Raw genomic sequence first — 16,692 nt, forward strand, 5'->3', positions numbered from 1 at the left:
AAATGATTTGTGAATCAGGAACTATTTTGTTACTTAGGGTGCCCTATTCAATCTATTTCTTATCTGCACCAACATTTTTATCAACTGATTAGGATGTTTGAAATTCTTGTTGCTATTAAGCAATGTTGATGCCGGTAGAATTTTGATATTAGAAAATCTTTAGCACTGAGCTGTTTTGCAGATCACTGGCGTAAGAAACAATAGGTTTACTATTAAAAACTTAGAGATTTTTTGCTCTAAGAACTATCTTTAATACTCTAGTTATTGCCTGCAAGGGGAAACCTGGGTTGATGAATTCATAGGTAGGAAGGTTAAGTGGCCCATACTTTGTAAGTTTTCAGAGTAGGAAAAGGAGGGTTGTCAAAGACAGGAAGTAAAACTTTTGGATCTATAGAAATGAGAATGACTATAGTAGTTTAAGGGTTTATGGTTTAAGTTTTTTTTTTTTAAATTTTAATTCTTAGAGCTCTTTTAGTGCAATGAAAATTAAAGGGACAACAGGCCTTGAGGTATATTTGCTATGATTTGCAGTAACCTTGCTCTTGAAGTGGTTTTTCACAAAAACACACTTGAAGGACTTGCTATAAAAAGAGATATGTTATAACAACCAAAGGAATGAGGCATGCGGTATGAACAACCAAAAGATGAGAGTAGTAACCTATAATCACTATATCAAAAACAGTAATGAAATATGTTATGTTCTATACAACATATTCTAATATATATATATATATATATATTTATTTATTTGTCAATTAGTTATTGATGCCAAATCGCTTCAATGTTTACAAATGCACCACACTAGGTATCCTTGTACCTCATAATGACTTGCAAGTCATTTCTTGTTTCCAATTCATATCAATTTATATTTTCTTACATTTATGTATATATATTTAATGTTTGTTTATCATATACTCATCATCATGAAGGTAAGCACCACCACCAATAACAACATCATAAAGCTTTTATCCCACTATATAGGGTCTGCTACATGAATCCTTTTTCTCAATTGTGCCATGTTAAAAGTAAATTCTCATTTAAATATAATAAAGAAAGGTCATTTCTAATATTTTCTAATCAAGACCTACCTCCATCTTTCTTACATAAGTCAAATCTAATGCATCTAGTTTCTTAACCGGGTCATCAGAATGACGTCGTTTTATGTGACCAAATCATCTAAGGCGACTATCTCAAATCTTATCTCTCACTGGAACTATTCTAACTTTTTCACGTATATGCTCATTTCATATCTTGTCTCTAAGAATAACGCCACTCATCCACCTGAGCATTTTTATCGGGAAGGCCACCGAGAAGGTAAACACCAACCCAATGAAATCCAATGATTTCCTATACAGTCGTCACTCTAGGGGACTGGCGACCCTGGCTAGCTCAAAATCAATAGGGTTCTGCCTACATTCATACAATCATATAGAACAAATGCTTTTATGAATAACCAACAAACATTATATAAATTAACATGTCAAGTATGATTTGTATAATTCCTATGATTTGCAGGAATGATATTCATTTTATTTAATAAAGCTAAATTACATAAATTTAACTTTTCCAACATAGAAATTTAACTTCCATGTATAAGAAGTAATGAGCAATAAATCAAGGTAAATTTATGTTTATCACATGTTGAAGGTTTACTAAATGTGTGATTATGTTAAAGAATTCAAAATAGAATTGGAAATCTATATAGTTATAATAGAACCTAATACAATTAGAATGGATTATGCCCCTCACAAAGAATGATACATTTATACAAAAATAGAAAACAACACTTCTAGGCGTGTGACACAATGCCCAAAAGATGCTTAGCGGATCACGCTTCGAGGATAAAACTCGAAAGTCCTACAAACAATAAATCCTAATTTAACATTCAAGGTAACACTAAAGGGAACACATATTTGGAACATAAATCGTATATAATTCACACCTAAAAATACAATGAATATTAATAGCCAAGCCTACAAGATTCATGCCATAAACAACGAAGTTTGAAAATATCTAAGATAATATAGGTTAGATCAATTCAAACATCAAACATATATAAAGCTTCCTCCCAAAGCAAGCTAAACTAATTAAAAAATAATAATAAAAATGAAATAAAATCTCCGCTAAATCAAACTAGTTAAATGATGGAAGAAAACATGATTATACGACTTGATAAACAGGAATAAGAAAAATAAAATAGAGGGAGGAGAAATGAGAAGATGGTGCTTACTATTGAAGGAGAAGTAGAAAACCTTGAAGAAGATGCTTGATGATTTCGTCAATTAATGAAATGGCGGCTTCAAGGGAGAAGAGAGGAGGTTTGATGGCTGCATAGAGGTGAGGGAAAGACAAAGTGCACAGTGGTTGTTGCGAGATGAGGAATAGGTTGCCCTAGGTTTCCTTTGCCTCCTTAAATGGCAAAAGAGAGAGCACGGAGCGGGAGAATTGAAAGGAGTGACAAGATTGTGAAATTATCCCAATTGCGCAAGTAAGGAAGCAGGTTTGAGAGCGGCTTATCTCGTGCAGCTTAGTTCACTGTGCGAGGAGGGCTCGGTCGAGTTGCGTGAAAGGAGAGCGGCTCACGAGAGGGGGGCTAGTTCCTGATCCCGCGTGAAGGGAGATTTCGCAAGACTCTCGGATTGAACTGGTCTAGGCTCGATTTATAACAATGAGTACTCGAGATTTTATATGTCTATGAGTTCAAAGGTTGCCTCAACTACTCAACTCCATGGCCTCCCAAACAAATCATCCGTGTCGACTATTCTAGCACATATAATCTCCACTATAATGTATGACTTCTCATTTATCAAAACCTTGCCTCTGTCTTATACCCCATCATCATTGTACCTCTTCTTCCCATTGTCTTAAACCTTGGTTCCTACATTGACGGATGGATAACCATAATTTTTTGCTTGCAAACCTTAAATATATCCATCACATCTCAATGGAGAGCAATCCATGACCAAATATGTATGTGATTTCAAAGCCAAAGTCGGTGCAATTGCAACCATCGGTTCATCCCAAAGAAATCATGCTCTACACCGAACCCCAAAGAAATTTGCTCAGCATAGATCTATAGCTCTCACAACATCCAAAGGAAAAAAAGCAAACTAGAGCATCCAATCCACCCTCCCACAAATTGAGATCATGGCGTATCTAATCCAGGTGGTTCCATCAGAACAGGTCGCAACTTTGCTCTCACCATTCAATGTCAAATCTAAAACAAGATTGATCACCCAGCTAGCAAGTGGTAGTATCTGACGGACTTCACTTATCATCCTTCCAACACTCCGTCGCAAACCTTCTCATTTGTGTGCCTTTGGCTATCAATGCTATCCTTGGCTACAACCATACTCACCCCAGAAGCTAGCTCTACAGTTAGCTTTTTTTATTTTCCTAGGCTACGCATCAAATTGCAATCGAAGGCTACAAGTGCTATAACCCTATCATAGGCAAGTCATTCATTTGACATAATGTATTGTTTCAAGATCTCTTTTCCTATTGTACCTCATCCTATACGAACCCAACCTCATCTCAACTCAATCGCTTCACTTATTCTCGTTCTGCTAATCAACACATGTAACTCCTCACTGCCATTCCTTATACGAGCCACCCCACTCTGCGAACCCACATTTCATCTATTTTCCTCATCTCCTTTTGACTACCAACATCCCAGTTGTCTTCTCCAGGCATATTCTCCCATTTTTGCAACTCCACCTTCACACTCCCCACAGACTACTCGTCAAATCCAAACCACCAAACATCAGCCTATGGTCACAAGTTTCCAAGCAGGCAATCTTAATCCAATGCAGATTGTATATTTTATACATATGCTTACCTCCAACTCAAATCCTACTTGCTACTTCGTCGCCTTCAAAGTTGAGAAATGGTGCAAGGCCATGTCTCAAGAATTTCAAGCTCTCCAATCACAAGGAATATGAATTCTTGTTCTACCATCTCCTTCTAAAGATATTTTAGGCCGTAGATGGATCTATAAAACCAATTAAAACTCTGATGGTACAATCCCTCTACACAAGCTAGTCATTCAAGCGTTCAAACAGGAACATTGATTAATCATACTAATACATTCAGCCAAGGGATTAAAATGCTAACCATTTAGCTCTTGCTTATTGGTAGTGTTAACACACCAATAGACTACACCGCAGGTTCATTTCTAGTATCCGGCTCCAGCCAACTCCGTCGTCCTGTCCTCCACTACGGCTGCAACAGCAAACCACTCAAAACAGCCTCTGTCCTCTCTAATCGCCTGTCTCTCTATATTCTAATATTAAGAACACTATCGCTATGTATCAGATTAGAGATGAATTAATATTATCTTTTTTTTGCCACCTTATTCTGTACTTCTCTCTGTTCTTCCTACTTACTCTGCTGCAGGTTCTCTGTTATGGTATCATAGTTTCTCGACGTCGCAACCTTCTTCATTTGAACCAAATTGCCGAACAAGATTCTTCCTCACTAACCCCACCTACCTCTTCCCTTTCAGCTTCCATGGCCGACTTTATAGTCCCACCCCCACTGAAATTCCAGTTGTCAAATCTTAAATCCATTGTCAACATACAACTGATAAATCAGAACTATTCGATATGGCACCTACAAATCCATAAACTCTTCTCTGCTAATGGGTTCGATGGATACCTCACAGGCCACATTTATTGTCCACCTGAACCATCCCCCATCACTTGCAATAATGACCACATGTTGTGGAAACTAATATATCAAAATCTAGTTGCGGCATTATTCTCTACAATCTCATCATCGATACTACCCTACATCCTGCACCTCACCATAGCTCATGAGATTTGGATCACCTTAGAACTCTAGTTGCAACCAACAAACTGAACAAGAGCCATTCAACTGAAGAATGAACTTCATAATGTTCAAATGCGTGATCAAAATGTCACCCAATATCTTGCCCAGATCAAAACTCTGATCAACAATATTGTAGCCACTGGATCGCACATCGACACGGAGGATATCATCATCTACATCCTCAATGGTCTCCCCTCCTCTTACAGCTCCTTCAAGGCATCCATACGAACATTGTTGCAACTTATCAGCTTAGAGGCTCTCTATTCACTTCTCTACAGTGAGGAAATTCATATTCAAGATGAGTTGCAACAAAATACCCCCCCTCCCCACACACACACACACATACACCAACCATCAGGCTCTCTACACCAACTGAGGCCAACCCTCTAGAGGTCGATCCACTCCCACCAAAATCCCCAAATCTACTTGAGGAAGAGGAGCTTCCTTCAATCCATTATCTGACCTCAGAAGATCTCTACCAGTTTCACCTACCACCTCACCCAAACCAACCTGCCAAATGTAATGCAAACTCTTACAGCTCTCTCATGTTGGCATAGATGCAATCTCCAATATGCTCCTACTACCTCTTGGCAACTGCGAGCTTTCATTTCCCAGTAATAACCACTAATTGGGTCCTTGATTCCAAAGCCTCCACGCATCTCACCTCCAAAGTTACCAACATACAGCAACCAATACCCTATCAAGGAACTGACGCCATACCTATTGCAAATGAAACTCCTCTTCCCATTCAACACAGCGGCCAAGGCATCCTACCCCTCCCAGATTCCACTCGTAAGCTTTGATTACATAATCTTCTTCATGTTCCTTCTCTCTTCCACAATATATTCTCTATCTCCAAACTTCATTAGATAGTAATTGCTCTATCTATTTTTATGTTGGTGGATTCATCATTAAAGACCTCTAGGATCATCGCACTCTCCTTCGTGGCCGCAGCTGTGATGGAATCTACCCACTCCGCACCTCTACTAGCTCATTCGTGCTCGCTCTTCACACCAATTCAGCTCTAGCCAGCCCCTGGCATGCCCGCCTTGGACACCCTCATCATTGGGTGATGACAGTCCTCACCAAGTTTATCCCCACTTTAAGTAGCATCCCTTCATCTTTTTCATGTAACTCTTGTAATGTGGCCAATAGCCACAAGTTATCTTTCCCAAAGCAAGCTAGTCATGTAACTCAACCTTTCAATCTAATACATTCAAATGTTTGAGGTCCATCGCCGATCTCATCCTTACGTGGTTATTGCTACTACATAATATTTATTAATGACAACACGTTTTTTTTTTTTGCTTTACTTAATGCACTCAAAAATGAAGTGCTTCCAAAATTTCAACAATGTTTTGAAATGGTACAAACTCACTTCAATACACGCATTATTACCTTCCGCCCTGATGGAGGAGGTGAGTTTACTAGTAACTCATACAAACAATTCTTGCTCACAAATGGTATAACTCTTGAGTTAAACTATCCCTACACCCCATAGCAAAATGGGATAACAGAAAGGAAGCATCGCCACCTTCTAGACACTACTCGAACCTTACTACATGCATCCAAACTACCTTTCCAATTTTAGGCTGAGGCTCTTCAAACCTCAAACTATCTAATAAACAAAATGCCCACTTCAACTCTCAACCTCCAAATACCATTTCACTTACTTCACGGTCATGCTATTACCTAAAACAACTTAAAATCATTTGGATGCCTTTGTTTCCTGTGGTTACAACCACATGCCCCTCACAAACTTGCACCATGATCTCATCCACATGCATCTTCTTGGGCTACTCAACCTCTCATTAGGATTTTCGATGCAACCTTCCACAAACCTAAAGAATCACAATCTCTCGACATGTCCGGTTTCAAGAACAAACATTTCCCTCAATGAACACCCCTCTATTAATCCGTCTACTTTTTCCAACTAATCAACATCTCCTCTTCTTGTTATCCCAACCTCCACTTACACCAATACGATAAACCCTCCAGACAAACCTCCCACTCCACCCACTTCCCCTATCATCTCCTGTGATCTCAATCCATCAGTATTATCACAGCCTCAAGTCTCACCCCTACATTACTTTCCTTCTCCCATTCAACCTCCACCTCCAATCCCCACACACCCAATGCAAACTCGCCTTATGACTGGCCACCTCAAGCCCAAACAATTCTTTGATCTCCTCGCTTTACCCGAACCCAACACCACACCCTCTTGTTACTCTCAGGCCGCCAAACTGTTGCAATGGAGGAAGGCCATAAAGACAAGGAACATGGTCTCTAACCATACTACCTCCCAACACACCAGTTTTGGGTTGTAAGTGGACCTATAAGACCAAGTACATCCTGACGGCTCAATTGCTTGCTACAAAGCTAGAAACTTGTTGCTCAAGGCTACACCCAACAATTTGGCATCAACTGCAAAGACACATTCAGTCTCGTCGCCAAAATGACCACAATATGTGTCTTCCTCATTATAACCTTCAAAGGAACTTGCAGACATTAAAATTGGATATAGAAAATGCATTTCTCCATGGAGAGCTTCATGAAGACATCTACATGCAACAACCTCAAGAATTCATTGATTCTCAACATCCGCAACATGTCTGCAAACTTAAAAAGGCCATCTACAGTCTAAAACAAGCATCACGTTGGTGGTTTCACAAGCTCAACTCGCTACTCCTCAATTTTTTATTCCAGTTCAGCAAAGCAGACCCGTCACTCCTGATTTACAATCACTCAGAAGCTCAACTATATATCCTAATTTATGTAGATGATTTGCTTCTTACAGGAAACAACTCGGAAGTGATACAACAACTTCTCTCCCATCTATAGGCGACATTCTCTTTGAAATAGCTGGATAATGTGTCTTTATTTCTCGGCATTCAAGTCAGTCGTCTCAACACTGGCTTACTTCTTCATCATACCCACTACGCCAGAGATATTCTCAACTCCTCTGGTTTCCCCTTCTGTAAACCTACTCCCACACCAATTTCCCTCAAACTGCCACTACACAACTCTAACACCACTCCATATGACAATACTATGGATTACCGTCACCTTGCAGGCTCTCTGCAATATCTCACAGTGACTCGTCCTGACATTGCCTATACAACCAATGTCATTTGTCAACATATGCATAACCCCACCATCAACGACTACAAAGCTCTTAAACGTCTGCTCAGATATATAAAAGGTACTCAGGACCTTGACCTTCCAATTTTTCCTGGCGATCTTTCTCTCACTAGCTACAGCGATGAGGACTGGGCTTTCCAATTTTTCCTTGCTGAAGCAAGGGAATGATATTTTGCACCTACCTAGACAACAATCTAATCTCTTGGAGTGTCAAGAAGCAAGACATTGTCAACAAATCTTCGATTGAAGCAGAATATTGTGCCTTTGCTTCAGCCACATCCGATGTCATTTGGCTCTGTCGTTTGCTAGCAGACTTCAAAGCTTCTCAATCTCAACCAACTATAATATATTGTGATAACATATATGCTCTTGCACTAGCCAACAACCATGTGTTTCATGTCAGAACTAAGCACATCGAAATTGACTATCACTTCATCAGTGGTCACATCAAGGCTCGAAAGATTGATGTCAAACACATTAGTTCAATTGATCAACTAGCAAATATATTGACTAAACCTCTCACTGCTAGTCGATTCTCCACTCTTCGTGACAAATTAACTATCCGTCCTCAGGATAATTAATTTGTGGGGGCCTATTTTAACACACCAATAGACTGCACCGCAGGTTCCTCTCTAGTATTTGGCTCCAGCCAGCTCAGCCGTCCTATCCTCCACTACGCCTACAATAGCAGACTGCTCAAAACAGCCTATGTCCTCTCTAGCCGCCTGTCTCTCTACATTTTTATATTAAGAACACTATTGCTATGTATCAGATTAGAGATGAATTAATACTATCTTCTTATGCTACCTTATTCTCTGTATATCTCTCTGTTCTTCTTACTTACTCTACTGCAGGTTCTCTGTTAGGTAGCGCCATCGAAAATTAGCCCATCACTCAAAATGTTGTGTCTAATGCATTCTTTTCAAGATCCCTATGATCCTCATCATTTTCCTTGTAAAGAAAGACATGACCGTCCCAAAAAAGCTTTGAGATAGTGGTTTCAGTATTAGCGCTACGAACCCCTCCCTACTTAATTATAACCTTGAGGGCGATCGCATGTACATTCTCATTTACGTGGATAATATACTTTTAGCTGACAACAACTCCGCCACTAGCTATTTACTCTTATTCAAAACTTAAGAGCAGAAGTTCCAAGTCAGGAATCCAGATTCCATCTCTCACGCTTTCTAGGCATTTAGGCTACTCCAATAACAAAGGGTCTACATCTAAATCAGACTACGTATGCTGCGAGCTACTTCACTGCTCGGGTATGGCTTATTTTTTTAAGCCAATTTCTAAGCCAACTTCTGTGAATAGTCTGCCTTGTTGTCTTCATTGAGCTATATATTGAACTGCCTTCTACCACCATGTGGTTGGCTCCTCTAAGACCTCACTATCACCAGACTTGACATCACCTTTACAATCAATCACTTATGTTAGCACATGCATAACCCGCCATCTATACACTACTAACATCTCAAATGATTTCTATTTATCAAAGGCACACTATTATTTGGTCTTCCCACTTATCATGGCAAGTTCAACTTTAGGCATTCTTTGATTCAGATTGGACATGCGATGTAATATCTGCTGTTCAGAAATTTAAGTAATTGATGTTATTTAATCTAATTGATTGTTTAATTTTATACTAATTGGTAATTATGAGTCCTAAAATATCAAATGAATTCTCAAGTAAGTCGAGAAGTGAATTAGAAGGTAGGTTTGAGTTTATCAAAATTTTCTCTGGGAGTACTGCAATGCTATGATGGGCGGTGTTGTGGCATTCAACTTTCTATTTGGGAGGAGAAAATGAGGGGGTGTTGCAGTGCTAGGGCATGATACTAAGCACTCTGATTGTGGAATTCTTGGAGAATCTGAAAGATTGTGTGAGAGCACAGTGCTACTAAGGGGTGTGCGCCACGGCATTGGATAAAAAAGATGACTATATATATATATATCCATTTTCCATTTCACTGTCATTCCAACCCATTGTTGGAGAGAAGAGAGAATAAGAAAGAGGTTTTAAAGGCCAAGAGTTAAAATCATTTGTCGAGTCTATTCAAAATATTATAGAGCATGAGATAGACTTATGAACTCCTATCTCTAATTTTAATTATTACGGTTGTATAAAAAGTTATGAATAAAAATATATATTTTCTCTAATTTTACGACATTTTAATTGTGTATCTTTTAATATGTTGTCGTATGCTCTATTCTGATCATTTTAATTATAAAAAATTAGATTATCACATGTTAGTTTTTCCTATGCAAGTTTCTAAGTATATAAGTTGATTGTTACTTTTTTGACATTTGTAACAGTTATATGAAAGTTTTAAAATGATTGTTTGAATATCCCACTGAAGTTGAAATTTGAATGGAAAAATTTTAAGGGATATAATGTTATACATGTAATTTGGCTTTTTACTTGCAATCCATAAATCACCTAAGCACTGCATTGAACTTATAAATTAGTTACTATTTCATTTACATTTGCAATGTTCATATTAGAGATGTTTCGATATGTGAAAAGTGCACTCTCTAATATATTAAAAGGGCCCTATATGTTTTGTTCTGGCCTCATCTATCTTGAGTGAATGTTGGAGGGATTATGACCCCACTTGCTGAAAGCAGGTGTAAGAGGTTATGTTTGAGCTGTTTTGTTCTGATTTTAGCCCCACTTGCTACTAAAAATTTATTTACTCTTTGCAAATTGTTAAATTTATTATTAAATTGATATTTAATATTTTAGATTGGACATTGATATTTGTGATGGGCCAGGAAAAGAAATCTACTAAGCTTGGTTGTGCTCATTTTGTAAACTTTTCTGGCATTTCAGGGAAAGATCAAGGCCCAAAGTAGAAGAGGTTAGAGGCAGTTATTAAGGTAATGTTTTGTAATTCAGTATTTGATTATTTTTATGTGTAGAACTTATTGTACTGGGTTAGTATATATGTATATATGCTTGGATGAAATGAAATATATTTGTATTGCTTTTATTATTGGATTTCATAGTTGATCTCGTCATTTTTGTTGGTGATTGAGTAAAATTATAGGTTTAGACTTTCAATTCTTCAATTAGATCTTAGGGTGTCACATGCAACCCTCTTGATCGTAAGCTCACTTCAAGCAATTGTGCATTTTTTCGAATATGTGATATGGCTACGTCGCCTATTTTAGGAAAATGACATTTCATCCACATCATATATACCACTCCCTTCCAACATCTCCGCCGTCGCTCTTGCTAGTCTGTCTTTCTTGCTCGCACTAAACACACGGAAACAAACCACCATTTCGTCGGAGACAGCTTCAAATCTAAAGGCATCAATGTTCACCGCATCGCAATCCCAATATCAATCTATTGACATAAGTTTAGGGTTTACTCTTCCCAATAGTTGTTTTCACCATCTTCACAACAAGCAGATGCTTCCAATGGAGTTCAAATATTGAGAGACTATGGTAATATAACACATGCATTAAACCATACCTCACCTCTCCAGTTATCCTGCGATGCATTCTAGCCATTCATCTAAAGCCTCCTAATATAATCTCAGCCGTCCATACAAAACAAGCTAATATGTATTATTCCCTTTCTTCTTCTCCTGCATCCTGCATTCCTGCTGCTTATTATTCTTAGTATGGAATAAGGATTTTGAAAGGTATCATGTGAAGTTAAACAGCATTTTCTAACCCTCCAATTCAGGCTTTGTTTTGAACAATTTTTTTATTATTTTCTAAAATAACTTTTTAGTATAATTTCTTTTAAGAATAATAAAAAATAGTGGCCATAAGCTATCCCAAACTTAGGCTTTGTTTGAGACAGTTTTCTTACTGCTTCTTAAATTAGTTTTCTAGTAGAAAATTAAAAAATTTTGTATTAGAAAGCTGTTGTAAGAAGCAGTAAGAAAGCCGTTCCAAACAAAGCCTTAGACTTCATTTGAGATGGCTTTCTTACAGCTTCTTAGATCGGCTTTCTAGTAGAAAGTTGCTTTAAGAAGCAGTAAGAAAGCTGTCCAAAACGAAATCATAATCTTAGGTTTCGTTTGGGACAACTTTTTAAAGCAATTTTTTTATTCAAATAAATTTTGTACTAAAAAATTGTTTTAAAAAAGTTATCTCAAACGAAACCTTAGTTTGCTTGTGGTCTAGGAGTTTCTCAAGCATCTTTGAGAATACCTTATGAGACATGATGATTTATAGAGGCTATAAAATTAGATACAGTAATCTTAGGGCTACTTATGTCAAGGTTATATGAGGGCAACACAAACTAGCCCTAAAATTACTGTATCTAATTTTAGCTAGATTATTGTGTAAAAAATAATGGGCTTATTGCATGATAATATTTTGTATTCCTGCAGCTATAACTCGGAATTTCAAGTTGTAATTTTAAAATACACATATTATCAAGTTATTTTGAATTTTTATAAAAAAATTTTTTATTTATTTATTTATTTTTATAAATAAAAAATAATTATAAACATAAATTGCTCAATTATATCTCATTAAGCATGCATCGCTTTATTTGAAAATATTTTTTGCTATTTGATTTGATATATTATAAATATATTAGATTACTTCTTATGTTTTGTTTGAAATAAAAATATTTCAATAATAGTTAGGGTAAGAGCTATTATTCTGTGCGGAAATTGGACGTGAAAATCATTTGGTTAAGTGCTCGGTACCGAGTGGTACTGAGTGCGGGTATTGAGCTCGGTACATTTTTGGAGTAGTGTGACGCATTTTTATTGGTCTCAGGACACCATCCGGACTTCGCACAGAGTAATAAATCCAGGTGTAATGGTGGGCAGCGTAAAACCCGAAATCGTTAATCGTAAGTGTTGCATGAATTTAGATGCGTCGTGATAAAATTTAAGTGAAATTTTAAAGTAGTTGGATTTTGATGAAATTAATTTCATAAAATTTTACGTAAAATTTCGAGCAAATTGGTATAAATAACTCATGGTGAATTTTGCTTAAATTGGAAGTTAAAAGTCATATAAGTTTTAATATGACTAAAAAGCCCTTAATAAAATTAAAATGAAAATAAAGCTTGTGAGGGCAAAATGGTAATTTGGAAATATCATAAACACTCATTTCTTAAGGGGATTGAAATTCATTCGGTCCCCATATGTTATTTTCGGCCGAACTGAAGCGAGGAGGCAGACGAGAGAGGCGAACATGAGAGTTTGTGGGCGGCTTTGGCAGCATTTTTCGGTGGCCAGATTTAGGGGAAATCAAAGTGGAAGGTTAAAAGAAGACTAAGGTATGTTTTAAGTTAATAAAATATGCCTCTTTCTTTAGATTTTTGGAAGAGAAAAATCTAGGATTTGACAAAAAAATTTCAATAGGGATGATTTTTAAACCTAAAAAAGAAGTTTTTCCCAAAACTTTTTGAGATTGGAAAGTTGATATTTTTCATAATTTGTGAATTTTAAGATTTTTGTTTCATATGATATTAGGAATGTTTTAATGGTGGAAAATTAGGGTTTTAGTAAAAAGTTCAGTTTTATAATTTTTTTAAATTAAAATAATTCGAAAATTAAGTTAACCTAAATATTAATTAGGTTTATATGAAGGTTTTGCATGGTTATTTGATGAAATTAAGGAAATTATAATTTCCAAAAATTAGGGTTAATGATAAAGCTAAAAAAGCATATAAATAATTATAAAAATGTTAAAGTGGTTATTATGTAAATTAGAATTTCTTATGGGTAATGAGCTATGTTATATTGGGTTCTTCTTATATCTTAGAAGCGGAAGAGGTGGAGGTGGAGGTGGAGGTGGAGGTGGAAAAGCATTAGGAAGTTGAACTAGTACCCTCGCTCGTCGGGTATTTCTTAAGGTAGGTAATTGTATTTAAAGTAAATTTCTTGTTTCTAAATTTTTATTTTATGTTAAATTTCACATATTAATATTATATGCATTTTTCGTATTCAAGAAATATTAAATTTTTATACTTATGTTTATCGTTATATTAAGTTTTAAACCTTAAAGGTTAAAAGTGATGACATATTTCATTAATTGAAATTTGGGTAGATATGAGAACATTCGAGTATAAAACAGTATAGGCAATATATATGAATTTATGAATGACTTAAGCCTTATGATATATATTATGATTGTATGTGCATGATGATCCCGAGTACCAAATTTTAAAGGGGCTCTTCGTAGCCAATGATAAAGGGGTTCTTTGGAGTCAATGGTAAAGGGGCTCTTTGGAGCAAATGGTAAAGGAAAGGTCAAATTTGATTGTGTACCTAATCAGTATAAAACACAGGTACTTCTGGGACAGATGTATTATATTATGATTAAGCATTTTATGCCTTTAAAGAAAGGTTATGATGAAAGAAAAAGTTTATGAATAATGAAAAAGTTTAAGAAAAATAAATGAGAAATGTTATATAATATATGCATATCAAATGTCAAGTATGTTTTCTTTATTTTCTCAAATTCTCCTGAATAAAAATTTCATGTATAACATTTTTTATTGTTTCATGAATTTATGATAAATACATATTATCTACTAAGCATTAGCTCACCCTGCTTGTGGGAATGTTTTTCAGGAGAAACTGTTAGAGAGTGATGGTTGAAAGACATTTTACCTACCATTGAAGAGGATCTCAAGATGTCAGGTTTTTATGTTCATGTTATGTAATGTGTTGGTTGATGTGTCATGGACTACTATAATATTTTCAGTTTATGTTTTAAGAGATTTCATGTTTTAATGTATTAGAGATATTTCAGTTTGGAAGTTTAGTGGCTCTTTCTTTCACTATTCTGTTATTGGATGATTATTGTATTTATGTCATTTATGAAATGAAAGTTATAAGTCTCTGTACGACCATCTGTTCCTGCCTTGTTATTTCGGGCTAACCGGGTCGGGTCGTGACAAGCAGTGGCAAGTGGGTATCGGTAGAAATTATCTAAATCTTGTTAATTTTAAATACATCTAAAATAAATTAGATGGGAAATTTGAAAAATAGTGTAATAATTCTTGTTTTTTTTCAATCAAATATTAAAAATTTTAGAACTTATGTATTTATTTTACTTTAAAATTAGGGGATGAAGTGATTTTTTGGATTATTGAATTTTTCAATGCTATTAGAAGACTAAAAAAGATGATAGATTAGTGGAGAATGAGTGAGTTAATTTTTTTTCTAAGAATAAAGGTTATGCATAAGATTATGTAAATTATAGAGGAATTAAGTTAATGTGTCATACTTCAAAATTATGGGAGAGAGTGATGAAGCATAGGTTATGAATTGATACTAATGTTTCTTAAAATTAATTTGGAATCATGACGTGTAGGTTTACTATATAAGTTATACGTTTATTGAGAGGTTTGAAGAAGAAGTATAAAGAGAATAAGAATGATCTACATATGATATTTATTGATTTAGAGAAAGCATATGATAATGTTCTAATAGAAGTGCTATAAAGAGTTCTAGAAAAGAAATGGGTTAATATTGCTTATATTCAAGTCATTAAAGATATAAATATATGTATGGGCTCTTACTTGTGTTCAAACACAAGGTAGTTTGACCAAGTATTTTTCTATTTCAGTTGGATTACATCAGGTATCATCATTAACCCTCTTTTTTTTGTGTGGTCATGGATGTTCTTACTACACATTTTCAAGAGAGTATAAAGGTAAACTTGAATTATAAAGGTGTACTTGGTGTATGCTTTTTGTTGAAGATGTACTTGGTGTATGCTTTTTGTTGAAGATATTCTTCTTGTTTTTTTTTTTTTTTTTTTAGCAAATTAGGGCCATTTTTTAAAATTTTCTTCTTGTTGATAAGACTAGAGAGTATAAAGGTAAACTTGAATTATAAAGGTTTACCTTAGCATCTAAAGGTTTTCATTTTGAGTTGATCAAAAATTGAATACATGGAGTATAATTTTAGTAATAATAGATCTAGTGGGGAGATTATGACTTTGGATGATCGTGTCATTAATAAGAGTACATATTTTAGATGTCTCGAGCTATTATTCAGAGTGATAGTGAAATAAATTGTTACAACCCAACCTAATAAGACTTATAAACTAAACAAGTCTTATCATGTTGAGCTATAATATGAGAATCTCAATATCTAAGTTGGGTTGTAAAACATAAAAACTTGACATCTTGAGATCCTCTACAATGGTAGGTAAAACAAAATTTTAAGACTTTAATTATATTATAGTAAATTTTTTGGGTTCAAGATTATTTTTTATTCAATTAAAAATATGCACATTTCAGAACACCAGGTATAATTTTTTTAGAAAATATTTGAAATATTCAAAATCTTAATCTCTATAACATACAACGAGTTACACAATAAAAGTTTTACCAATACAAAGTTATCTCCATTTTTCGGTAATAAAATATAAATTTAATTAGAAAATTTTGGAAATCACTATATTTTTTTTAAATTGAGATAGGTATAGTGTGACTTATCTCGATTCGGGCAATTTTTCAGAACTAGGCCAACTATTGAAATGACCCAAAGCAGCCCAAATTCTCCCCTCTTTCTCTCTCTCTCTAATAATATTCCTCTCTCTAAGTTGGTTAGCTTGCATGAAACGAATGAAGTGAATAGTAGAAAATGAAATTTTTAAATGCAAAATTTTGTCTTGCGCCATGGCGCTAGTTCATTTTCCAAAGCAAAGATCACAACGTTAGGGTGCCACTATCTCAAAGCCAAGGAACTCGAGAAGAAAATTTTTAGATTTCACAAATAT

At 35.4% G+C, this 16,692-nt stretch overlaps 1 protein-coding gene across 3 annotated transcripts in view; it reads left to right on the plus strand.

The window, feature by feature from the left end:
* LOC110105750 (IQ domain-containing protein IQM3) overlaps window positions 1-14,740 on the plus strand; it is a 33,933-nt gene extending 19,193 nt beyond the window's left edge. For 2 of the 3 annotated variants that reach the window (XM_020835365.2, XM_020835374.2), the window contains one exon: window positions 10,808-10,980. The gene's annotated coding sequence lies outside the window, so the exon portion shown is untranslated. Of the gene's footprint in view, window positions 1-10,807; window positions 10,981-14,531 lie in introns of those variants that run through there. The other variant, XM_028693641.1, reaches the window with a different exon arrangement.
* The last annotated feature ends 1,952 nt before the right edge of the window (window positions 14,741-16,692 follow it).

Source organism: Dendrobium catenatum, unplaced genomic scaffold (genome assembly GCF_001605985.2).
Source record: "Dendrobium catenatum unplaced genomic scaffold, ASM160598v2 fragScaff_scaffold_334, whole genome shotgun sequence".
NCBI classification, from domain to species: Eukaryota; Viridiplantae; Streptophyta; class Magnoliopsida; order Asparagales; family Orchidaceae; genus Dendrobium; species Dendrobium catenatum.